General features: G+C 36.9%; 1 pseudogene; it reads left to right on the forward strand.

Annotated features, from left to right (window-relative positions):
- The first annotated feature begins 358 nt into the window (after positions 1 to 358).
- Positions 359 to 17553, forward strand: LOC149540682 (putative beta-1,3-galactosyltransferase 8; annotated as a pseudogene).
- Positions 17554 to 25879: the final 8326 nt, after the last annotated feature.

Below are 25879 nucleotides of genomic sequence, written 5' to 3' on the forward strand. Positions count from 1 at the left end.
CAAACCAGAAATTGTTGACATTTTGGTTCTATTGCATCGACTCAAAGGTGAGGTAGAAGCTTTTAATTTTGTAGAGTAGTACTTCTTTTTGGTGCAAGTTATTTGCTTAGACACACAGTATATTGACTGGGCATATGAGGTCAGTGAGCATCTTTCTAGGGCTCTCAGTGTAGCCAAGTTTTATAATTCATTTTATATGTCCTCTTTCTTGATATACATGTTGGGTTCTCTTCAATTGTGGTCGGGACTCCCTAGAATTGAGAATTTTCCTGATAATGTAAAAAGCTATGAGTTTTACCCATGCTTGCAATTACAGAATATTTATGCAGAACACATCCAAGTAAATGATGCATTCACCATGAGGATTTGCAAGGAGCTCCATGAGGATGATGCATTCACCACAACTTCCTCTCAGAGTGCCACTCCCGGTGCTACTGCCACAACTGCTCAAGCTCCAGCTCAATCTACAGGTGGAGGTGATCAACCCCCAGAGAGGAATGTTTCAATAACCCTAACTTGTTAAGGGGGATCACTACCAGTAATCAGAACCCAAGCTGAAACTGAAAAAGAAACGGAGGAACAGAAAGATGGATCTCCTGCTCTAGCATCACCTTCACATGCTACTCTCCCCCCATCTCCTCAAGCTTCTCCAACTCCATCTCTTCATGCTGCTCCTATCTTATCCCCTTGTCGTAGCCCTACTCCATCTGTAAGCTCTCTTGTTCTTAAGCCTGCTAGTTCTCCTATTCAGATAGTAGAAATTGGAGATAATAAAAGTAGTAGTGGTGAATCCATTGAGTCTGATGAAGCTACCCAGAAAGCTCAAGAAGAAGAGAAAGCTCCAGGTTTATCTCAGCTCCTTTCTCGAGATCCAAAGACCCCCTTTTCTATAGCTATCGCAACAATGACTCCAGTAAAGAAGAAAATGTTCAGCATTGAATCACTCAGAACAACCTCCAAAGTGATTAATACAGAGTCTTGGCTTGAGGATACTTTGGAGAAGAAGAGGAAAAGAAAAGATGAAAATTTTCCTTCAAAGGATGTTGTATGTCAAGCGGTTCGCTTAGGATCTACCTTATTAAAAACTAAAAAGTAGAAGACCTTGTCAATATTGGGACGAGATCCAAAAATAGGGCACCTAACTATGGAGGTAGCAAAACCAAACAAGGAAGGGAGAATTGAAGATATGAGGCCAGAGGACTTCACTCTGCACTCAATTGATCTTGGGGAAGCTAGACATGATACAAAAGTAGGCCTATGGAAATTGAGTAATGAGGTGATAGAAGAGCAATTGGAGGATCTCAAGTCATCAAAGGTTAGAATGAAAGCATAAATAGAGGAGTCGAGAAGATTCATCTGGCAATTAGTTGTTCCATTGGAAACTATCATTGGTGTGCCTGCCACTGAAAATCCTTCAGCAGAAGATGTACAAGCCTTCATATCACAGCTCTAGAAAGATAGGCATTTTGGTCAGATTAGAAAAGAATGGATTGAGAAGCTTAGTACAGATGGAGCTATTCTGATTGATCAAATTGGGAATGTTATCCTTCGGTTAGAAATTAAGAAGGATAATATCACTTCTAATCACAACACTTTGGCCGCAGAAAAGGCAAGGTGTGATGAATGCATTTCTCTCCTAAATATGATCATCCAAATGAAGGAAAAGGAGGCAGTTGAAGCAAAGATTTTGAAGAAGGGAATCAAGCCTCTGTTCGAATGACTTCAAAACATGCAATTCAAGTAGGAGATGATTCAAGAGGCAGAGGAAGGACTCAAAGAAACAAAAGAAAAGGTGAAGAAGATCCAAGACAAAGCATTTGAGCTCATGCAAGGATTACACACTAACCCACAAAGCAGTGGGAAAGGAAAGGCTCTCATTGAGATAGAAGTAATGAAGAATAATTTCTCCACATACTTGAGTAACCTATCTGGAATGACTTCAAGTAGTCAAAATAGAGTGCTAGAGTTGCAGGCACTGAGTGGATGCGTAAATGTGGCAGCTGGAGTGTTAACACGTCAGCTGGGTGCAGTAAAGGAGTTACCTCGAGAGCATTCAAAGTGGCTCTTAAGATTCACCAATGTACATGTGCCTAGTCATGAGGAGATGATCCCAATCATAGTGGCTGCCAGAACATATAGGGCAAAAATTGAAAAGGGAAAGAAGTCTAAATGACTTATTTAACACTCCTTTTCTATTCTCTGATGTAAATGTTGCAAATTTTTGTAAATTTTGAAATCCGACAAACTGGCATCTTGTCATTCGTCATATTCAGAAGATGAACCGATTGAAATTCCCATTGTAACGGTCATCTCTCAAATCCTATATGTATGAAATTCAATGATTAATCAAAGGTCAAAAATTTTTGGTGTGAAGTACTATCTATTGCAGAGAAAATTGAGTGGCACTTCGTTTCAATCATTTTCCATTCTAGTAGGTATTGTAATTTGTTAGTATTTCCTTTCTGCATTACAGAGAACTAAGAAAGAACAGAGTTTCATTTTCCCTATTTTCTGGAATTCAAATGGATGTAATAAGTATTGTTATATTTCATTTGACAAAAGGATTCTGTTAGTTTTCTCGATTCATCAGTTGTAGTTCAGATTTAGATTTCAACTTATTTTAGTCTTGTGCAGATGGACTTATGAATTCATAAGAAGTGTGGATACATAAATCTGTTTCGATATTGAGAAATTTTTCTTGCCTAAATTAAGTTCTAGTTAGGCTTAATTTGGTTTTCCTCTCCTACTCTCAGGTTAAGAGCATACCTCGCAGTAGGAATTAGAGATAAAATATAATTCATTGAATATCATTTACATAGGGAGCTGTACCTCAATTCAGAGGGAAACTAAATATTCTTAGAAACAGTTTCCCAACTATTGTGTAAATTATTCTTCGTTATAAATTTGGGCACATAAAAAGAGGAAAAGAAGAAGGACAAATCTATTTACCAACATGTGGATACCTTGCTTTCAACGTGAGTCTGCTATTTTTACATGGGTAGGATTTTACTTGCATGGGTATCTCCTTTCTTTCCTACTACTACCTTCTATTTTGCTCGGCATTTTATTCTTTATTTTGCTCGGCATTTTATTCTTTACTGGCAGCTTGCTTCTCATGGTTTTGCTATTTTTGAACCTCCATTCCCAATTTCAGATATCCCAATTTGGCACATGCTGGAGGAACACTGGAATATGTGAACTTGTTGCATTTGACAAATTTTTCTTGCATTTTTCAAAAGAGAAGCAGAGTGTCTTGAACCAAAAAGCCATGTTTGGCATAAGCTGCAATCGTGATAGACCATGAGTAGGAGTTTTGCCTCTGCATTTCGTCAAGAACCCTACAGGTGCTTTCCAATTCATCGCACTTGACATAAATTGTGATGAGACTGTTATTGAAGACTGCCACGTGACATTTTTCTTGGCCATAAATTGATTTAGCAGTGTTAATTTTTTCAATGGTTCTTTCCCACATGCTTTATCTTGGCCACCTGATTTGTGTAAAAAAATTGATTCTTCACTTGCAACAACCACTTCCAATGTCTAGTTCCATCTGATCCTTGGTTGGCTTTTTCTTGACAAATTTTTAATTGACAAAATAATATTTTCAATTCTATGCTGATCAGCAGGAGGAGGCATGAGACTGGGCATATCAATGACCCTGACCTTAATGTTATGAATGGTTCCCAGTATATCCCTAACCTTCCCTATTGCTGGTTGAAATGCATTAGTTTTAGATTTAGATTCATCAAAATAGAATTGATTGTGGCACTCTTACCTACACCCGATTTCTGATGAACCAAAATGTTACAAGTAAAATCCAAGTTCTCTTGCTTAGCAGCTTCCAGTAATGAAGTGTCCACATGCAAATGCCCATGATACTTCATGTATAATTATGAGGTAATGCATTTCTTTCAAAACTTTCAAATACACTAGTCCATTGTAACACAAATTCTAACAGATTACCATTCACGTTTAGATCATAAGATATCCTTCATATTCTAATGTCAATGGCTTTGGATTTTACCTACAAAGGTTTGATTTAAGACTCAAGATACAACAAAAGTCTTTGGCATCCAACATATTGATATACTCTTATCAAAATCATGCTCTCTTGTTAAGACAATCACTCTTCCTTTTAAACATATTTGAAACTTATATTGCTTCATTAAGCCTATGAATTTAGTCGGATCCCAAAGAAGATCTGGCTAAAAAAAAAATTGTTCCCAAGTAACTGGATCCTCAAACTGATCCATCAACCTTCTTGAACTAAATTGAAGTAAATTCAACTACTGAAAATGAATTTGAAGCTCATTTCGCATCCTTTTGCAAACTTTCAACTTTGTGTTAGGAGGTCCTTTGACTGGCCTTAAAAACTGATCCAAACATCTGACCGGGCTCTAAAAATTGGCACACTAACTCTCTATTCTGCACTCTTGCACCCTGTTGAATCTTGTCTCATGAAAAATTTGGGGTCAAAATATATTCACTATCAAAGTTGACCTCTCAGAATCACCTGCAGATAAAAATGTCAGAAAGCAATCAACTGGGTTTGGATTCGGCTTCAAAAATTGGGCAAATGGACACCTGAGAAGACAAAACATGGGACATTGGTTCTCTATCATGAGGAGAGTATAATTCTAGTATTTGGTCTCATGAAAAATAACTGGGCACAAATGGCAAGCGGTCAAAGTGAGCTACTTGGATTTGTTGACTGCAAAGAATGGCAGAAAAGCATTTTTTTCAAATGGAAATGACCTGGAAAGGTGTGCATACAGATTCATCATGACTTGCAAACTGGCACACTTAAATTATTTTCAGAGGACAATATAGGGGTACAATCCATTCGATCTTACTAATCACGAATCTCAAGTTATGATGTCCCGAACAGGGGTACCAATCAATCTACAAATACTGACACAGTAAAACTTTAGAAATTGCATTTGGAATCACGTTTGAAAACTGATCAAACGGATTCATCATAAGCTAAAACTTGAAACATAAAAATTCTCTAATGTCTACAATACAATGCAAAATGAAATTTAGCAGTTTGGTCAACTAGTCAAAAGTTATAGCATGTCAAGCAGGGCTTCCCAGAATTATGTACAATGTGCATCAGCAATGAAAACAATAAACTACCAACTTTAATGGATTCAAAACCTAGTCAAACGGATTTGAAATGACTCGAAATTTAAAACATAGGTTCTTAGGTATGGACACTAGACACTCCCAAAGTGGGGGATCATGACCCAATTTTGGGTACGAAATATTCAATGACAAACACAGCTTCCTATCATTGTTTGACACTTCGGTGAAAAATGCAGAGTTGACATTTGCTCAAAACAAGACTTTGCCAAATGACTTAGAATCTCAATTTAACTTCATGAAACACATGGATGCACTAAATGAAAGGTGCTAGAAACATTAAACACCTCATAGGGCTCAAAGGTATAGTCGGGTACAATCTCATCAGAAAGCATTTATAGGGCTTAATTTTCTCAACAGTGCTCAAAATTTGGGCTACAATTTTGAGCGCCAACAGTACCTATGCAAATCAAAGCTTAGACAATGCAAACAATTAATTGAATTAGCACTTATATATCAACAAAAAGCATATTCATGAAACATTAGAATGAAAACTTAATTGATAGCAAATCCAAAGATAATGAAATTGAAGAATAAACTATCAAATTAAGTCTTTCAAGAGCGCCTCATGTATCCCTAACTATGATGGCTAAATTACTCTCAGATCAAGCATCTCAGTGACATCCTAGAATGGGATATTGTGGGATGAATATGAAACTAAATACAATGTGTAATTATGTTGATGAAAATACAAAATGATAAGCAACTTAATGATGAAAACTAAATATGACAACTGTGGAATAAATAACATGAAACTATGCAATGAACTTGAAATGCCTATAATAACAATGCATGAAATTGGATTTTTCTCGCAATACTCTAGAATGCTCTATAATACAATTGGCATTGGCTAAATAGCCGAAGATTTGTACCTTGACAAGTGTCTCACATTTTCCCTATGTTGTTCATTCGCTCTGACAACACAGGCATACTTCCTATGCTTTCTTCTAGATTCTATCCAATCACTCTATGTTTGTACAATAATGTATTAATATATATATATATATATATATATATATAGTATTTGTTGAAGAACCTCAATGGCAGAGCCTTTGTTTAATTAGAGTCTTTATCGAAATGCCTAGTTTTGTTTATTTTGTATGTCATTCTTCAAACAAGTGCCACTTAGATTTTAATTTTATATGTAATTCTAGTTTTAATTGTTTATATAAATTCAGTTAGCTTTCTAGTTATTAATTTTTTAAAAAAAATAGTAGTTTTTGTAAATTTATAGTTGTATTGTATTCTTAATTGAAATTTTTAAATAATTATAAATTGTAAATAGTTTCAATTGTTGTGAATGAATTACGGTTAAGATGTCATTTAACTAATTGTAATTTTAGTGATAATATTTGAAAATTATTTATTTATTTAAAATATAAATTATTGTATTTGATGTTCTTTTTAGGATGTCATCATATACAATAATTAACTAAACATTATGATTTCCACTTTCATGCATCTATTACATAAGCACATTAGCTAATCATTGTCTAGGAAAACATTTTTTCAAATTTCAAACCTTACAAAAATAGGCAAATATACTTAGAAGAATAAAGATTTTTTTATAAATCTAAATTTCCTCAGTTTATAATTGGCAGGAATATATTTATTTAATAATGATGGTCAACCATATTTGATTGCAATAGTATTGCATGATGACAAGTATAAGATTTTTTTAGATTTTATTTATATAGTATATATTTATATTAAGAAGGCATTGTGATAGCTATCCTATATTAAGTTAGAAATTGTATTAATAATTATTTGGAAACAAAGGTATGCCTATTCATAACTACATATAAGTTACTTAGTTTGAGAAAACTTAAATTTTAGTCCTATGTTATTTCATCTTACTACATTTTGATAAATGTAATTTATTCTCTAACCAATATCTTAGCCAGATTGCAGTGTCCAGTGACAAGATGCATCCCCTTTCCAAAAGAAGTGCAGAAAATGACATGCTCAAAGTATGAATCTAAAGCAAATGCGCTCTATATAAACAATTGTAATCTATGTAGATTAATTCCAAAAATCTGAAATTGTTTTCTAGGTATGGATAAGAGAAGGCTTCTTTGCTCCAAAATCCCCAAAATTGGGATATACGTACTGTAAACATATCTTTATTTTTTCAATAATATGTAAGGGAAGGAACATCTTGGGTACGTGCACCAAGCTGTGTGCCAAAAGGGGGGTATAAGTGGACACCTTTTTTCTAAAATCAGCAATTTCTAAACTTCAACAAGAATTTGAAGATAGTTAAGCTCAAAATGTTAAGATATGACAAAAACAAAAGTAGGAGTCCTTTGAATCTAGTTTCTAAACTACTAATTTTTTTCAAAATAGTTTAGTTTTAGGTCCTCAAAAAAGGGGGCCATAGAAAGTGGTAATGTTTATTCCAAAAAACATAACACAGCACAAAGTGTGCCCCCCCTAAAATTTTTAGAAATTCTTTAATCACTCTGGTAAAAAGTTACTTAACACTATGTAGTTTATCCCATATTTTTCAGGTAATTTTATAATGTGTGTGTTTTTTTTAATGAATTTTTTAACTAGACACATCCTAAAAACGTGAAATATCTATATGCTTCCCCTAGAAATTATTGAAAACTAATCTAATATCAAAACTTCTTTTTTTGAAAGTGTGTAGAATGGAGTCTAGTTTCTAAAAAGCTAAGTTGTTACAAAATTTGATGAACAAGCTAAAATTTGCAGCCCAATTAGTACATGTTGGTTTTTGACAACAAATGGACATATAATCAAAATAAATTATAGATGAAAGGCTTGAAATAGTTGAAATAAAAAATAAATTATATGGTTATATAGCTAACACAAAGACATACAATGTCATGTAACCTAATCTTATCGATTCTCAACCATGAGGAATCTTGAAGAAGAGCACACAAGAAAAATCAATCATTTTTGTATGTTTGCAACAATACAAGTCTCAAACTAGTTTATAGACTCCAAACCTTTGGGTTGGATTCCTAAGGCAAAACCATGCCTCAGGCTTGGTAGAATGCAAAGGTTTGAATAGTGTGTGTGCCCTATAGCATGTGCGCACTATAGCATGCACACACTATTTAGAGCTTTTTAAATTTGAGTCTTAATAGTATGTGCATTCTTTAGTGAGCACACACTATTGAGATCTAAATAGTGTATAAAGAGGGAGGAAGAGAGGTAGAGTTATAATAAGAGAGAGAGGGTGGGATGGGTGTGTGTGTGTGTGTGTGTGCATGAGAGAGAGAGAGTAGGGGATGGGAGAGAGAGGAAGTGAGGGAGAGTAGGGGTGGTAGAGAGAGTATATGATCAAAGAGAGAGGAAGTGTGAGAGAGAGTAGGGGTGGCAAAGAGAGAATACAGGATGGGAGAGAGAGATTGAGAGTAGGGGATGGGAGATAGAGAGAGAGAGAGAGAGAGAGAGAGAGAGAGAGAGTAGGGGTTTCAGAGAGAGTACGGGATATGAGAGAGAGATTGAGAGTACAAGATGGAAGAGAGAGAGTACGCAGTGGGAGAGGGAGCAAGAGAGGGAGAGAGAGAGAGAGGAGGATGAGAGTGAGAGAGAGAGAGAGAGTAGGGCATGGGAGAGAGTATGAGAGTGTGAGAGAGAGTAGGGGTGGCAGAGAGAGAAAGTAGGGGATGGGAGAGGGGAGAGAGAGTAGGGGATGGGAGAGAGAAGAAGTGAGAGAGAGAGAGAGATAGAGTAGAGGTGGTAGAGAGAGTATAGGATGGGAGAGAGAGATTGAGAGTATGGGATGGGGGGGGAGAGAGAGTGGGAGAGGGAGAGCAAGAGAGAGGGGGATGGGATTGCATGTGTGAGAGAGAGAGAGTAGGGTATGGGAGAGGGTAGAGAGAGGGGGGATGGAAGTGTGTGTGTGTGAGTGTGTGAAAGAGAGAAAGGGATGGGAGAGGGGAGAGAGAGTATCCTGAGAGAGAGAGTAGCCTAAGAGAGAGACAATAGGTGGTGGGAGAGGGAGTGGGAGAGGGAGAGAGAGAGGGGATGGGAGTGTGTGTAAGAGAGAGAGTAGGGCATGAGAGAGAGTGTGAGAGAGAATAGGGGTGGTCTAGAGCAAGTAGGTGATGGGAGAGAGAGTGAGAGAGAGTAGGTGGTGGGAGAGGGAGTGGGAGAGGGAGAGAGAGGGGGCAATGGGAGTGTGTGTGAGAGATCTAGAGAGAGGGGGGATGGGAGTGTGTGTCTATGAAAGAGAGAGAGTAGGGTATGGGAGAGGGGAGAGAGAGAGTAGGGGATAGGAGAGAGATAGTGAGAGAGAGAGTAGGTGGTGGGAGAGGGAGTGGGAAAGGGAGAGAGATAGAGGGGGGGATGGGAGTGTGTATAAGAGAGAGAGTAGGGGATGGGGGAGATAGAGTAGAGTGTGGCAGAGAGAGAGTATGGGATGGGAGAGAGTGGGAGAGTAGGGGATGGGTGAGAGTATGAGAGTGAGAAAGAGAGTAGGGGGTGGCAGGGAGAGAGTAGAGGATGGGAGAGAAACTGGGAGAGGGAGTGGGAGAGGGAGATCGAGAGAGAGGAGGATGAGAGTGTGCAAGTGAGAGAGAGAGTAGGGGATAGGAAAGGGGAGAGAGAGTAGGAGATGGGAGAGGAGAGAGGGAGAGGGGGGATGGGTGTGTGTGTGTGTGTGTGTGTGAAAGAGAGAGTAGCCTGAGAGAGAAAGTAGGGGATGGGAGAGAGAGAGTAGGTAGTAGGAGAGGGAGTGGGAGAGGGAGAGAGAGGGTGGGATGGAAATGCGTGTAAGAGAGAGAGAGAGTAGGGGATGGGAGAGAGTGTGAAAATGTGAGAGAGAGTAGGGGTTGGCAGAGAGAGATTAGAGAGGGAGAGAGTGAGAGAGAGAGAGAGTAGGCGGTGGGAGAGGGAGTGGGAGAGGGAGAGGGAGAGCAAGTGAGAGATAGAGTAGGGGATGGGAGAGAGAGACAGTAGGTGGTGGGAGAGGGAGAGAGAGAGGGGGGGATGGGAGTGTGTGTAAGAGAGAGAGAGTAAGGAATGAGAGAGAGTGTGAGAGAGAGAGTAGGGGTGGCAGAGAGAGTAGAGAGGGAGCGAGTGAGAGAAAGAGACAATAGGCGGTGGGAGACGGAGTGGGAGAGGGAGAGAGAGAGGAGGATGGGAGTGTGTGTGAGAGATCTAGAGAGTAGGGGATGGGAGAGGAGAGAGAGGGGGATGGGAGTATGTGGGTGTGTGAAAGAGAGAGAGTAGGTGATGGGAGAGGGGGGAGAGAGAGAGTAATCTAAGAGAGAGACTAGGCAGTGGGAGAGCGAGTGGGAGAGAGAGAGAGAGGGGGGATGGGAGTGTGTGTAAGAGAGAGTAGGGGATGGGAGAGAGTGTGAGAGTGTGAGAGAGTAGGGGTGGAAGAGAGAGAGTAGGGGATGAGAGAGAGTGAGAGTAGGGGATGGGAGAGAGAGTGTAGAGAGGGAGAGAGTGTGAGAGAGAGAGATAGTAGGCAGTGGGAGAGGGAGAGAGAGGGGGAATGGGAGTGTGTGTGAGAGATCTAGGGAGTAGGGGATAGGAGAGGAGAGAGAGGGGGAATGAGAGTGTGTGGGTGTGTGAAAGAGAGTAGGGGATGGGAGAGAGAGTAGGCAGTGGGAGAGGGAGTGTGAGAGGGAGAGAGAGGGGGAATGGGAATGTGTGTAAGAGAGAGAGAGTAGGGGATGAGAGAGAGTATGAAAGTGTGAGAGAGAGCAAGGGGTGGTAGAGAGAGAGTACAAGATGGGAGAGAGAGAGTGAGACTAGGGGATGATAGAGGAGAGAGAGAGAGGGGGAATGGGAGTGTGTGTCTATGAATGAGAGAGAGTAGGGGATGGGAGAGGGGAGAGAGAAAGTAGCCCAAGAGAGAGAGAGTAGAAAATGGGAGAGAGAGAGTAGGTGGTGGGAGAAAGAGTGGGAGAGGGAGAGAGAGAGGGGGGATGGGAGTGTGTGTAAGAGAGAGAGTAGGGGATGGGAGAGATTGTGAGAGTGTGAGAGAGTAGGGGTGGAAAAGATAGAGAATGGGATGCGAGAGAGAGAGTGAGAGTAGGGAATGGGAGAGAGTGTGAGAGAGAGTAGGGGATGGGAGAGAGAGTAAGAGTAGGCAATGGGAGAGAGAGAGAGCAGAGAGGGAGAGAGAGAGTGAGAGAGAGAGATAGTAGGTGGTGGGAGAAGGAGTGAGAGAGGGAAAGAGAGAGGGGGGGATGGGAGTGTGTGTGAGAGATCTAGAGAGTAGGGGATGGGAGAAAAGAGAGAGGGGAGAGGGAGAGAGAGAGAGAGAGAGAGAGAGAGAGAGAGAGAGAGAGAGAGAGAGAGAGAGAGAGAGTAGGTGGTGGGAGAGGGAGTGGGAGAGGGAGAGAGGGGAATGGGAGTGTGTGTAACAAAGAGAGTAGGGGATGGGAGAGGGTGTGAGAGTTTGAGAGAGAGTAGGGGGTGGCAGAGAGATAGAACAAGATGGGAGAGAGAGAGTGAGAGTAGGGGATGGGAGAGAGTGAGAGTAGGTGGTGGGAGAGGGAGTGGGAGAGGGAGAGCAAGAGAGAGAGGAGGATGAGAGTGTGTGAGTGAGAGAGAGAGAGTAGGGGATGGGAGAGGGGGGAGAGAGAGTAGCGAGAGAGAGAGAGAGAGAGAGAGTAGGGGATGGGAGAGAGAGAGTAGGTGGTGGTAAAGGGAGTAGGAGAGGGAGAGTGAGAGAGAGAGTAGGGGATGGGAGAGGAGAGAGAGAGTAGGGGATGGAAGAGGATAGAGAGAGTGAGAGAGAGTAGAAGATGTGAGACTAGAGAGAGAGTGAGAGAGAGTAGCGGATGTGAGACCTGAGAGAGAGTGAGAGAGAGTAGGGGATGTGAGAGAGAGTGAGAGAGAGAGTAGGTGGTGGGAGAGGAAGTAGGAGAGAGAGAGTGAGAGAGAGTAGGGGATAGGAGAGAGAGAGAGAGTAGGCGGTGGGAGAGGGAGAGAGAGGGGGGATGGGAGTGAGAGAGAGAGAGTAGGGGATGGGAGAGGAGAGAAGGTGAGAGAGAGTAGGTGGTGAGAGAGGGAGAGCAAAAGAGAGAGTAGGGGATAGGAGAGGGGATAGAGAGTAGGGGATGGGAGAGGGGAGAGAGATAGAGTAGGCAGTGTCAGAGAGAGAGGGAGGATGGGAGTGTGTGAGACAAAGAGAGTAGGGGATGGGAGAGGAGAGAGGGTGAGAGAGAGTAGGCGGTGGGAGAGGGAGAGTGAGAGAGAGAGAGAGAGTAGGGGATAGGAGAGGAGAGAGAGCAAGAGAGAGTGGGGGATGGGAGAGGAGAGAGAGAGAGAGCAAGAGAGAGTAGGGGATGGGAGAGGATAGAGAGTGAGAGACTAGGGGATGGGAGAGAGCGAGTGAGAGAGAGTAGGTGATGGGAGAGGGAGTAGGAGAGGAAGAGAAAGAGAGAGAGAGAGTAGGGGATGGGAGAGGAGAGAGAGTAAGGAGAGAGAGAGAGTAGGGGATGGGGGATGGTGGGATAGGGAGAGATTTATTTTCACATAGTGCATATGCACTACGTGAATTCACCAAAAAATGGTCATAAAGCAAGTTTGGGTCCCTTTTGATCCATATTCTATTTTTTTTCTATTGTGCATTCTGTTGTTCCAATGGAAAATATGGGTTTTAAGCTATTGGAAGTTAGCAAAAACTATTTGAAGACTTTTTGAAGCTAGCAAACAACAAATTCAATCATTGGATATACTATTTGAAGGCTTTTTGAATATTATTTCTATATAAAAGGTTAGTGCAATCCTTTTTAAATATTTTTTGTTGATATATAGAGACAAATTTGATTGTAATTTGACATGTTGTTTAATATATAGTGAGTTCATTGAAATTTGTATGTTTGAATATATTGTTATTTGGAAATGGTTAGAAATTTGACAAGTTATTTGATATATATTGTGTATTCATTGAAATAATTGTAATTTTTATATGTATTTGAATGATTTTTAATTTACAAATTGTAAGTAATTCAAACTTTTGAATAATTTGACATATAGAAATCATCATCATGCCAAGGAAAAAAACCAAAAACTCAAACAAAGGAAGAGAGGGAGATAGATTTGGCAATTAAAAGAGATAAAATGAAATGACTACATTGACAAAGAAAATTGCAAAGCAATAATGAAGAATTTAAATTTGAAGAGGAACAAGAACCATTGATACAAAGAAACAAAGAGGAAGAATTGGAAAGACAAAGAGAACAAATGAGACTATTACGCTCAAGAAGACAATTAAATTGTGAGGCTACACCATCTTCCAATGTTGGAGTCATATCATCCTCCCATGTTGAAGAGGCACTAATTTGTAGATCCAAAGATGTACAAACTCCATCATGTCATGTTTAAGGCACAACATCAACATATCAAGTAGGTGATATTTCATCTTTTGCATCTTATTGCCAAGGCACATCATCTTCGGTTCAAGGTACAAAAAACACTCAACCTTATGTTGATATTCAAAATGTTGAGGGAATAGAAGAGATTATAACACCTTCTAGAATTCATTTTAGAAGACCAAAATATTTGATTGATATTGATACTAACATTTTGTAATCAATGCCTAACAAGATTAGCAAGTGTACTTGTCAAAGAAAAATTAATCATATGTGGAGATTATTCTTTGAAGAATTAAATATTAGAGGTCAATGCAAATTATTTTTTGAAATGATGAGGAATTTGAAATTTAGGCCTATCATGAAGATTCTTGGGCTAAGAACGATGGATGATTCAAATGAAAAATGAATTATAAAGAATCTAATGAGTGCTTATGACAAAGTGGGTTCTAAATCATGCACCAAAAGATAGTAATATCACAAGACGAGTACTTACATTGACAATAGTAAGTACCCAAATAAAGAAAACTCAACTCATGAGAAAGATAAGAAAAACATTAAAAATTGGTAGAGGTACTCTAAGGAGAGCCATGCTAAGGCGTGAGAGATTGGAAGATCCAACAAAAAATGAGTTATGAATATTTAGCGGTAGACTACCACGAAAGGATAAAGAAATTAGTGAAGCTTTGAAATTATTGATCAAAGATTTTTTGAAAAATAACACACGTGTTTCTCCTAATCAAAGAGATGTTGTAAGAAGGAGGATTGGTAGACAAAATTGCAAACCACATGAAAAACATTCTTTGGACTCAACTCAGTCACAATTTTTTGCAAAATTTATTGGTATGTATCCTCAAATTCAAATAAGTCAAAGATTTTTTAAGATGGGTAAACCTTTTTTTGTGAAGACAAATAACACACGCACAACTTCTTGTTGTAGGATACATATTGAATTTTCTAACCATTTTGATGTTTTTAGGCATATATGTGTGTTTTTGCATTCTAAGTTTGTTTTGCATGATTGTGACATGAATGAGCCACCAAGATCTTCAAGGGAATTTATATCCAACATTTTATGTGAAATAAGGGATGGCCAACAATTTTACAAGACATCATACTTGGATGGTACATGCTTATTTTGTGGTTCTTTGCAACTTTTATCAACTTGTGAACATATGGATAGTACACATGCAATTGGAAATGAAATAGTAGATTACGAAAAATTTAAGACAATGACATATGCTCTAAAAGATGGAAAACAAGGTAAAAGATGTGATTTAGTCATTGAAAAAATTCTAGTGTATGATCTCATGAAGATTTTTTCGTGAAAAAATTATTTACGAGTATGCAAGGCATACACATAGAGCTTGATGACTGGACTTGCAATTCAAGTTGTGCAAGGATATGTTTCCACAAGAAACCATTTTTTTGGTTATAGACTTCATAGAGAACTACACACTACAACCACAAAATGAGGTGCTAGAAAAGTATTATACTTCTCAATAAGTTTTCATATTTGTTCACATAACATTCATGCATTCACCTACAAGTAGAGAGGATGATAGAAAGATTTTGAGGGAGTACCATTTTTACATCAGCAATGATCGATCATATTCTATAGAATTTGTACATGGTTGTTTTCAACTATTTTATGAAGATTTGGCTAATAGGGGCATACCATATCATCAACACATTATTTGGTTAGATAATTGTGCATCTCAATTCAAGAATGCATGGATGTTCTATTGGTTGAGCAAGATGCACAGATTGTGTAGAATTCAATATATGTGGAATTTCATAGAGGTTGGTAATGGAAAGGGAGAGCATGATGGTGCAGGTGCATGCATCAAAAGAGCTTTAGCTCATAAAAAATTAAAGTACAAAGATGGAACAATATTGACAAATGTAAAATCCATTGTCCAATGGTGTAATGCTACAATGGGTTCAGGTAAGGAAGGTGAGTCTACAGTTCGTAGATTTGTTTGGTTGATAGATAATACTAACATTGCACCATATGAGGATTGTTTCACGCTAACAATATTAAGTGAGTTGCACTCTTTTAGAAGCTCTAATTCAGGTTCATGGAGTATCCACACGCAAAGAATGGCATGTTATTGTCCATCATGTGCAGAGGAAAATTAGGATGACTATGAGTCAACTGAATGGGTGGACAAATGGGATATATGGGTTTTGGACCCAATCGACACCTATCGTCCCCCACAAGCACTAGAAATGGTAGAGATGGATTCATCTATTGACTTTGATCCATTTTTTAATCTAGTGAAACATGGTAATATATATATATATATATATATATATATATATATATATATATATCTTTGTAATTTCAATATGTAGCTCTATAAATTTTACCTAAGTATTTTCTGAATTAATGACCGCATTTTGTACATTTGTCATTGCAGGCCATGCTTTTGTTGTTATTGCACCTAAAGGCAATGAAGAAGGGAAAAATTATTATTTGTGGCATTGTGTCCAAGCCAAACAAAAATTGGATCACTCAGTTATAGGTGGTGAAGGTTTAGAGTACCATATCAGTGCGGTGGTTGTAACTGGCACATGGCTTAGACAATATTCTATGAAAAACCCTAACTTGTGGTTATTCAAGGATTGGCAAATGGAGAGAAAGATATTTCATTATTTGAACCTTTTTGTTATATCAAATGTCCACTTGATAAAATATGGTGGAAAACCACATAATAAGATTCTTTGGAAAGTTCATGAGTTAGACCATGAGGTAATACTTGAAACATTAAAATGTAGAGCAGATCCAGTTGGTTCATTAGATTGAATAAGGAGAGAGGGAGAGAGAGAAAGATGAGAATGTGGGTATTGTTATTATGTGTAAGTGATGAGATAATTTTAAATTATAGATTGCATGTTTTGATTTGTTTAGAATCTAGATACATTATTTGAATTTATATTAGATTCTTTAATAGAACTCATTTTCAGATTAGTCATTTGAATAAGTGAAAGTTTAGAATTTGTTGTTTAGATCAAAATATAATGAAAGAACATGAAACTTGTTAGAATTTGAATGTTTTGTGATGTAAGGTCATGATTGTGTGCATGTAACCAGAAACTTGAAAATGGCGAAAGCAAGGATATAATGGGAGAATTTTCCAAGACTCATCAAGCCATTTAGTAAGCCACTTGATCATTGCTAGAAGCTCAAATAAATAATTCTTTGCATTTGGAACACTATTACCAATAATGATATTATGACTAACATGCTTTTATCTTTTATTTTTTTTGTTATCTGTAATTATTTCAGATAAACTCCAAAACAAATTTATTTTCAAATCATAAACTTATAAAACCCATCTTATAATGCTAGATTGAATTTTGATGTGTTATCATCTAAGATATATATAAATGTATGAGAATTTTAAATTAGTTGAATCTATGGGGATAAGTGGTATTGTAATGGATAGTTTTAAGATTCATTTGAAGAATATAAAGGTGCATGAGTGATGCAGGTCATTAGACAAAACAATATCTTCACTAGAAATGGAATTAGGAGTAGCAAGAGTTGAGAGTGGAATGAAGATGAATGGAGTGGAGAAAGAAAATAAATATTCTGCCAAAAATGCATTTGTTGTGGTGGGAATCAACACTACTTTTAGCAGTAGAAAACAACGTGATTCTATCTGATACACTTGGATGCCACAAGGTCAATAACTATACTCAATTAAAAAACTTGTAACAATTGTAAGTTTTTTAGTTTGAATATTACTATGTCTTATTTGAAGCCTACAAATAAAATGGGAAATGGGAAATGAGAATGGCAGGGGCAAAGCTGAAGAAGTTGGAGGAGGAGAAGGGGATAGTGATAAGGTTTGTAATTGGGCATAGTGCTACACCAGGTGGCATTTTGGATCATGCAATTGACAAAGAAGATGTAGAGAATAATGACTTCCTTAGACTCAAACATGTTGAAGGCTACCATCAGCTCTCGACAAAAACCAAGATCTACTTCTCTACAACACTTGCTAAATGGGATGTTGATTTCATGGTTAAAGTTGATTATGACCTGCATGTCCATCTAGGTACATTATCATCATTCATGGTTTCATCTAAATAGTATATTTTATGTTATAATTTGTTTAGATAGTTCATGTGTTTGGTTTTTCGGTAGAACTTTTTTTTTTTTCATTTGAGATGGGTAATTCTACATAAAAAGCTAGTGCCATTTTATATGTTGTTTAAAGTTGATATCTATCTTAACAATCTAATATTTTTTACATTTGTGTAATATTTTAGTTTGAAGATAATTGAGAATTCATTGATAAGCTTAAAAAAGTTGCAATTTGAAAATTCTAAAATGTAACTGAAGAATTAGAATTTGTCATGTGGTATGACAACCCTTTCAGGTGGGGTCATCACAATTACCATTTCAAAGTGAAAAAATTCTCTACCTCATAAAATAAATACAATAGATGATAATAGAGATGAAAATTCATACCAGCCATAGAGTAAGTATATCTTACACGTAAAATTAATAAAGAATATAAAGTAAAATTTGTTGAATGGCATCTGTGACACCTACAAAAAGAGCACTAAATGATTCAAGAATATTCTTTTTCCTTGTACTTTTTGTGGCTGAGTAGGGGAATCCTATAGAAGTTCGTTGAGAAAAACTAGATGTAGATATACTTGTGTTACAATTAAGTATAAATTAAATGATTTCCTAGTAAATTATGCGAATCGGCTGTGTATGTTGGAAGTTTTTATGGACTAAAGTGGAGTTTGGGTATGCTAGCATAGAGTCAGCCCTTGATCCCTTGGAGTCTTCAAGAACTAGGTAAACTATATTTGAAAAGGTGATAATTTGGCCTTGTCCTTTGGAAAGTTTGCAAGTTTGCCAAGGAAAACTTAATTTTGACCTAGTGGGATTTCTAGGCCTAAGTTAGGGATATTAATCCTTTGAAGGTGTTGGGGCCTTGAAAGTGCATGAATCCTAGTGGTTTAGTCCTAAAAATGTTGAATCAAATCTAGGTTTGAAGTCTTGAAACCTTTTTACTTGTTTTTTCTTAATTGGCCTAGTTGAGGGCAAGTGTCCCCAAAGCCATATTTTGACCCAAGTTTGCCAAGAGCCCTAAGAAAAGGGAAGGACCTTAGGAGAGTGAAGTCCACTTGGATAAGTACAGGTCATCATTTGGAAAAGGCTAGTAACAAAGACATCATCCTGAAGTGGGTTTGAGTACCCTTAGAGGTTTAAGAACCAAGTGGAAAAAGTGGGATGTGTGCTCTGCATCGATAAGGGTCATTAGACCTAGGTGTGATAACTAGGGTGTAGGAAGTCACAATGTATTTGGAAGAGTCACTAATTGTCCTAAAAGTCAAGGCATACCTTACCATAGGGAAATGAGCAACTTAAGGGATAAGTCTCTAGCTTAGGGAAGGGTCCCTAGCATGGAATTGCTAAGGGATAGCACATTTAACAAGTTGGAAGTGTTAGAAAGTATTTTTCATGTAGTAGAAGTTTGAATTATATAGGCAGGGATAGAAAAAAGTAAAGAACATATGATGCAAGTGAATTGAGCAATGCACATATTGTTTCATCTTAAATAATGAAGTATATTGAGATCTTACTTTCTTTAAAAGGGTTCAAAGGTAGATTGAAGGTCATCATCAACATTATTTTTATTTAACATAACCTTTCAATATGTTGCTCTTGATTTTTGCTTGGTAAGAATTTATGTAATTTGAATTAATATACTTATAATTCATGGTCTATTAGCTGTGTTGGGTCAACCTAGACTCATTTGAATGGTTAAAATGCAGGTTTTAGGCACTAAAACGTAAAAAATGCATTAAAAGTGCAAAAGTTGCTATGCAACTTTGCAACTTTTTGCATAACTAAACAAAAATGCTTTTAATCTTTCCTCCAACAGTCACAACCTTTCAAATATGGTTGCATCAGTTGGGGAAGACCTTCATATGGCCCTTTTAGGTAGGTGGAAGGTACAATGTACATTTTTGGCATTAAAATCAATAAAAAGAACCTTGTTTTCTACATTTTGCATTTTTTTTTTGCATGGTTCAATTGTGTACGGATGCTTAGGGATTTGTTCTTGGTATAGTTGGATAGATATTTTAATAACCTTTCTAATGAAAATTGGTTTAAGTTTTTCAAACTCATTAAAACTCAAGTTATTCCTATTTTAGTGCCGATAGCCTGAAAATTCAAGGGTTTCAAGTGTTTTGATTGAAATCAAGATATAATGTGAGATCCACCATAGGAAAATTATGGCCTTTGGTGGGATCCTTTTATTTTAAATGAGCTTTAAGATCCTTTTGGTTTTAGGTGATAAGATGCAAGGAGAAGGAAGAAACATGATGCCCATACCTTGTATGCATCAATACACAAACCTACTATCCCAACATTTTAAGGTCTCAAAACTCCATATTATGGTCTATAACTTGGTAATTAGAATATTTGGATCATTCTCAATATCTCCAATTGGTCTCATATTTTTAGCACATGTTTGAATGGTACCTCCTTTGTAAATGTGACCTAATTAGCCCTTGTGTCTAAATGTTTCATTAAATAGTATATTTTATGTTATAATTTTTTTAGATAGTTCATGTGTTTTTTTTTTGGGTAGAACTTATTCATAGTTTTCATTTGAGATGGGTAATGCTACATAAAAAGCTAGTGCCATTTTATATGTTCTTTAAAGTTGATATCTATCTTAAAAATCTAATATTTTTTACATTTGTGTAATATTTTAGTCTGAAGATAATTGAGAATTCATTGATAAGCTTAAAGAAGTAGCAATTTGAAATTTCTAAAATGTAACTAAAGAATTAGAATCTGTCATGTGGTATGACAACCCTTTTAGGTTGGATCATCACAATTACCATTTCAAAGTGAACAAATTCTCGAACTCATAAAATGAATACAATAAATGATAATAGAGATGAAAATGCATACCAGCCATAGAGTAAGTATATCTTACAGGTAAAATTAAGAAAGAATATAAAGTAAAATTTGTTGAATGACATCTGTGACACCTGCAAAAAGAGTACCAAATGATGCAAGAATATTCTTTTTTCTTGTAGTTTTTGTGGCTGAGCAAGGGAATCCTATAGAAGTTCATTGAGAAAAACTAGATGTAGATATAGTTGTTTTACAATTAAGCATAAATTAAATGATTTCCTAGTAAATTATGCAAATTGGCTGTGGATGTTGGAAGTTTTTATGGACTAAAGTGGAGTTTGGGTATGTTGGCATGGAGTCAGCCCTTGATCCTTTGCAATCTTCAAGAACTAGGTAAAAGATATTTGAAAAGGTGATGAGTTGGCCTTGTCCTTTGGAAAGTTTGGAAGTTTTCCAAGGAAAACTTAATTTTAACCTAGTGGGATTTCTAGGTCTAAGTTAGGGATATTAATCCTTTGAAGGTGTTGGGGCCTTGAAAGTCCATGAATCCTAGTGGTTTATTCCTAAAAATACTGAATCAAATCTAGGTTTGAAGTCTTGAAACCTTTTTACTTGTTTTTCCTTAATTGGCCTAGTTGAAGGCAAGTGTCCCTAAAGCCATATTTTGATCCAAGTTTGCCAAGAGCCCTAAGAAAAGGGAAGGAACTTAGGAGAGTGGAGTCCACTTGGATAAGTACAAGTCATCATTTGGAAAAGGTTGGTAACCAAGACATCATCCTGAAGTGGGTTTGGGTACCCTTAGAGCTTTAAGAATGAAGTGGCAAAAGTAGGTCGTGTGCTCTACATCGATAAGGGTCATTAGACCTAGGTGTGATAACTAGGGTATAAGAAGTCACAATGTATTTGGAAGAGTCACTAATTGGCCTAAAAGTCAAGGCATACCTTACCATACAGAAATGAGCAACTTAAGGGATAAGTCTCTAGCTTAGAGAAGGGTCCCTAGCATGGAATTGCTAAGGGATAGCACATTTAACAAGTTGGAAGTGTTAGAAAGTATTTTTCATGTAGTAGAAGTTTGAATTATATAGGCAGGGATAGAAAAAAGTAAAGAACATATGATGCAAGTGAATTGAGCAATGCGCATATTGTTTCATCTTAAATAATGAAGTATATTGAGATCTGACTTTCTTTAAAAGGGTTCAAAGGTAGATTGAAGGTCATCATCAACATTATTTTTATTTAACATAACCTTTCAATATGTTGCTCTTGATTTTTTCTTGGTAAGAACTTATGTAATTTGAATTAATATACTTATAATATATGGTCTATTAGTTGTGTTGGGCCAACCTAGACTCATTTGAATGGTTAAAATGTAGGTTTTAGGCACTAAAATGTAAAAAATGCATTAAAAGTGCAAAAGTTGCTATGCAACTTTTTGCATAACTGAGCAAGAATGCTTCTAATCTTTTCTCCAATGGTCACAACCTTTCAAATATGGTTGGATCAGTTGGGAAAGACCTTAATATAGCCCTTTCAGGAAAGTGGAAGGTACAGTGTACATTTTTGGCATTAAAATCAATAAAAAGAACCTTGTTTTCTACATTTTGGGTTTTTTTTTGCATTGTTCAGTTGTGTACGGATGCCTAGGGATCTATTCTTGGTATGGTTGGATAGATATTTTAATAACCTTTCTAATTCAATTTTTTTGAGGTCTTCAAACACTAAAAAATTCAAGTTATTCCTATTTTAGTGTCGACAGCCCATAATTCAAGGGTTTCAAGCGTTTTGATTGAAATCAAGATATAATTTGAGATTCCACCATAGGAAAATTATGGCCTTTGGTGGAATCCTTGTATTTTAAATGAACTTTAATATGCTTTTGGTTTCAGGTGATAAGATGTAGGAAGAAGGAAGAAACATGATGCCCTAGATGCATATACCTTGTATGCATCAATACACAAACCTACTGTCCCAACATTTTAAGGTCTCAAATCTCCATATTATGGTCTGTAACTTGGTAATCAAAATATTTGGATCATTCCTCAACATGTCCAATTGATTTCATGTTTTTATCATGTGTTTAAATGGTACCTCCTTTTTAAATGTGGCCTAATTAGCCCTTGTGTCTAAATGTTGTCCCCTCAAGTTTTGACAGTTTGCTTGCTAATGGGATCTCTCCACTTTGGAATCCGATAGCACACTAGAAATAGGAAGTAATCTTGATGTTAGTCTTTTATTTTCATGCTAAGTGTACAAGTTGCAGACCTAAGTCTCATTCCTTGGGCTACTAGGAATCCAAGAGGTTAATGAAGGAACTATGTCCTTTTCTCAGTTTGGGATCTTCAATTCCAGTCGATATGCCTATTTTGATGTATGAACATCATCTCTTGAATCTGAGTTCTTGGTTCCATGTCTAGTGTAGGTTTCTTGTATTAAGAAATATTTGTTGTCAAGGTGCAAGTGTGGGGTCTTAAGCCTTGTTTGGGCTGTCAAACCTTGTTAGGTTGTTCTTGTAGGTTGTACTCTCCCAATCTACCTTATTAGTACCCTACCACTTGCATCACTTAGGCCCTTTTTGATGTCTTTGAATGCCCTTGCATTATCCTCATAGTTACTATTGTATAGGTTGATATTTGAAGCTCAACATGTGAATAGTTTGTCTTAGTTCTCATATGTAGTCAGGATCCTTGACATCAATTACAAGTCATAAGTTACATACATTAACAAAGTGAAATTGGGTATCACAAACTTGATTGCAAGTTTTCTCATGCCTAAGTGGTTGGTAGGCCTTAAGACCCAACCAATAAGTCATCCTTCTATGTTGATAGGCACATATTGCAATTAAGTTTCTAGGAATTGATTGCAAGCTCTTTAAGCATCTTCATATGTCATTGGGTTAAGCCTTGCATCCGTACAATCTATTCTTGAAGACCTAATTGCATATCACCCTCTTAACACAACCATAGTTAAGTATTTGAGACTTGACTACATATCAACATTTATTGAACTTACAACTTGTAATGTAGCTCTAGGACCCAATTACACATTGTATCTCGTCTACACTTGCAATCAAGTCTTTAGGGTATGATTACATATCTTCTTTATAGAAAATTATAGGCAAAGTGATGTAGAGCAAGATGTGCCCTTCCAAGTTCTATGAGAAAATACTCTGAACAATGTATTTTCTCAAAGGTTTCCGAATGCAACCTTAAGGCTTAAGTTTCTCAAATTAGGTAAATGACTTATCCAAATACTACTTAATAATATAATGGTTTTGAATACCCTAATACACCTCAAATAACTGGTTTACCAAATACTAAGAGTCTATCTCTAAGGTAAACCAATCATCCCAACCTACGAGGCCTACAAGCCCCAATTAGCCCTCAAATGTTGTCCTCTTTCATTTTTCTCCACATTTTTCCATAACATCAAGAAAATAAATTGAATATTAGGATAACCATTTTTCTTCTCTATAACATATCAAAGGATGAGGTATGATTTTTTTGGACCAAGTCTCTGTTGTTACACTATGGGCCACTTTTTAGGCATAAAAACCCCTCCATTTGCAAAGGAACTATATGAAATAATTATCCCCAAACCATTAAACTTGAAAAAATATCCTAATATAATCCTAAAGAGAGTATTATTCAATTACATTGAACCCATCAACTCTCTATATGTACTTTTAATGAAACCCTCACCAAACAAGGCCAAAAACTAGGGCCTCTTCAAATCTGACCAAGTAATCCCTTCCAAGACATGTTAGTTGATCCTATACCATGTTTATTATTATTAATTTGACTATTTTACATGAAACCATAGCCTCCTTTAGGCAGATCTCCTGCTGGTATACCTATGGCATCAAATTTAATGCATTTTCATGCACCCAAGCACTCGAAACTTGTCCAGTTGGATGATCATTGGTGTAGGGCACCAATTAAAATAGATAGGTGTCATCCTAGTTGTGAATTAGGATCAAAGTTTCAAAGTTATGTAATAAGACCCAAGATGTAAGGTCAATTAGACTATAGGTACCATTATAAGCTAGAGTGACAAATTGAACCAAGGGGTAAAAAATGAACAATATAGGTGATTTTTCAAAGAAAAAATGTTTTTAATGTTTATTTGAAGGTTATAAAGGTCTTTAGGGTCATTGGGTTAAGTTTTAGGTGTCTAGGAGTTAAAATGTCAAAAATTGCAAAAAATTGCATAAGTTGTTAAGCAAAATTGCAAAAATGCTGGCAACTTTGCAATTTTGTTGAAAAACCAAGTGTACATTAAAACCAACATTTGAAATGTGGTTATAACCATTTTAATGGAATAATATATGTATGATATGACCATACAAGCCTCAATAGGTGATGGTTGTAAGGATCTGATGTCTTTTGAAGCAATAAAAACCTAATTTTTTGCCATTTTTCTTGTGTTTTGTTGTTGTACGAATTCAAACATATGAAAATTTGATATGGTTGGATAGGTATTTTAAGTATCTTTCATTTTAATTTGGTTTGAGGTTTTTATCTATTCATTTCTATAAGATATTTCCATTTTACTGAAGGCTACCTGGGTAAGCCTATAAATTGACTAGATTGCACTTATGGCCCTCTAACTTGCAATCCAACAGTGAGATCTTGATTCCATTTGGTGGGAATCAATTTAGGGGTGTACTCTTACATATGGTAGATTTTTAGGGGGAGAAAATTTGGTTTACTATTTTTGCTTGCAGGCCCTAGGCTGAACATCATCATGTGTTTAGCCCAATTTTGAAGAGAAATTGGTGTAAAACTCTCATACTTGCTGTAATGACCTAGGTGAAGGGTGGAATAGATTTTTTACATGGTGAGGAAGATTCCCAAGTGGTTGTGCTAATTCTATGACCCCATCTCTTAACACTTTCCTTGGAAAGCCAGCCTAATTAGGCTTATTAGGACTGTGAACCTAGTTGGTGTTTGGGTATGCTAGAGTAGGATCAGCCCATGAGTTTTTGGAATATTCAAGAGTCTAGAAAAGGGTATCCAAAAAGGCTTTTTTTTGCCACATTGTTTGGGGAGTTTGGGAGTTAACCTTGGAAAACTAAAAATAGACCTACTAGGATTTCTAGGCCTAGATTTGGGAAATAGGTCTATTTTTGGTGGGGAACCCTAAAAGTGGATGAATTCCAATGGGATAGGACTAAGTATGAAAAAACAAGTCATTTTTTGAACCTTTGATAGCATTTTTCCTAATTTACCCTATTTGGCCTAGTTTAGGGCTAGTGTCCCTAAAGCCTTATTTTGGCCCAAGTTTTCTAAGAAACCTAGGGAGAGGGTAAGACCTTGGAGAAGTGGAGTCCATTTGAAGAGATAGAGGTTAGCATTGGGTAAAGGCCGAAAACCTTGTTTGGCATCTTACAGTGGGTTGGCTACTACTAGGCCCTTAAGAAGGTTTTGGTGGATTAAGGTTGTAGACTTTGCACCAATCATCTACATCCTCTAACTGTTCCCTACATTAGTATGCATAATCACATATGATACATGTTAATAAT

Source organism: Cupressus sempervirens, chromosome 9, assembly GCF_028749045.1.
Source record: "Cupressus sempervirens isolate cs-2001-9-10 chromosome 9, ASM2874904v1, whole genome shotgun sequence".
Lineage (NCBI taxonomy): Eukaryota > Viridiplantae > Streptophyta > Pinopsida > Cupressales > Cupressaceae > Cupressus > Cupressus sempervirens.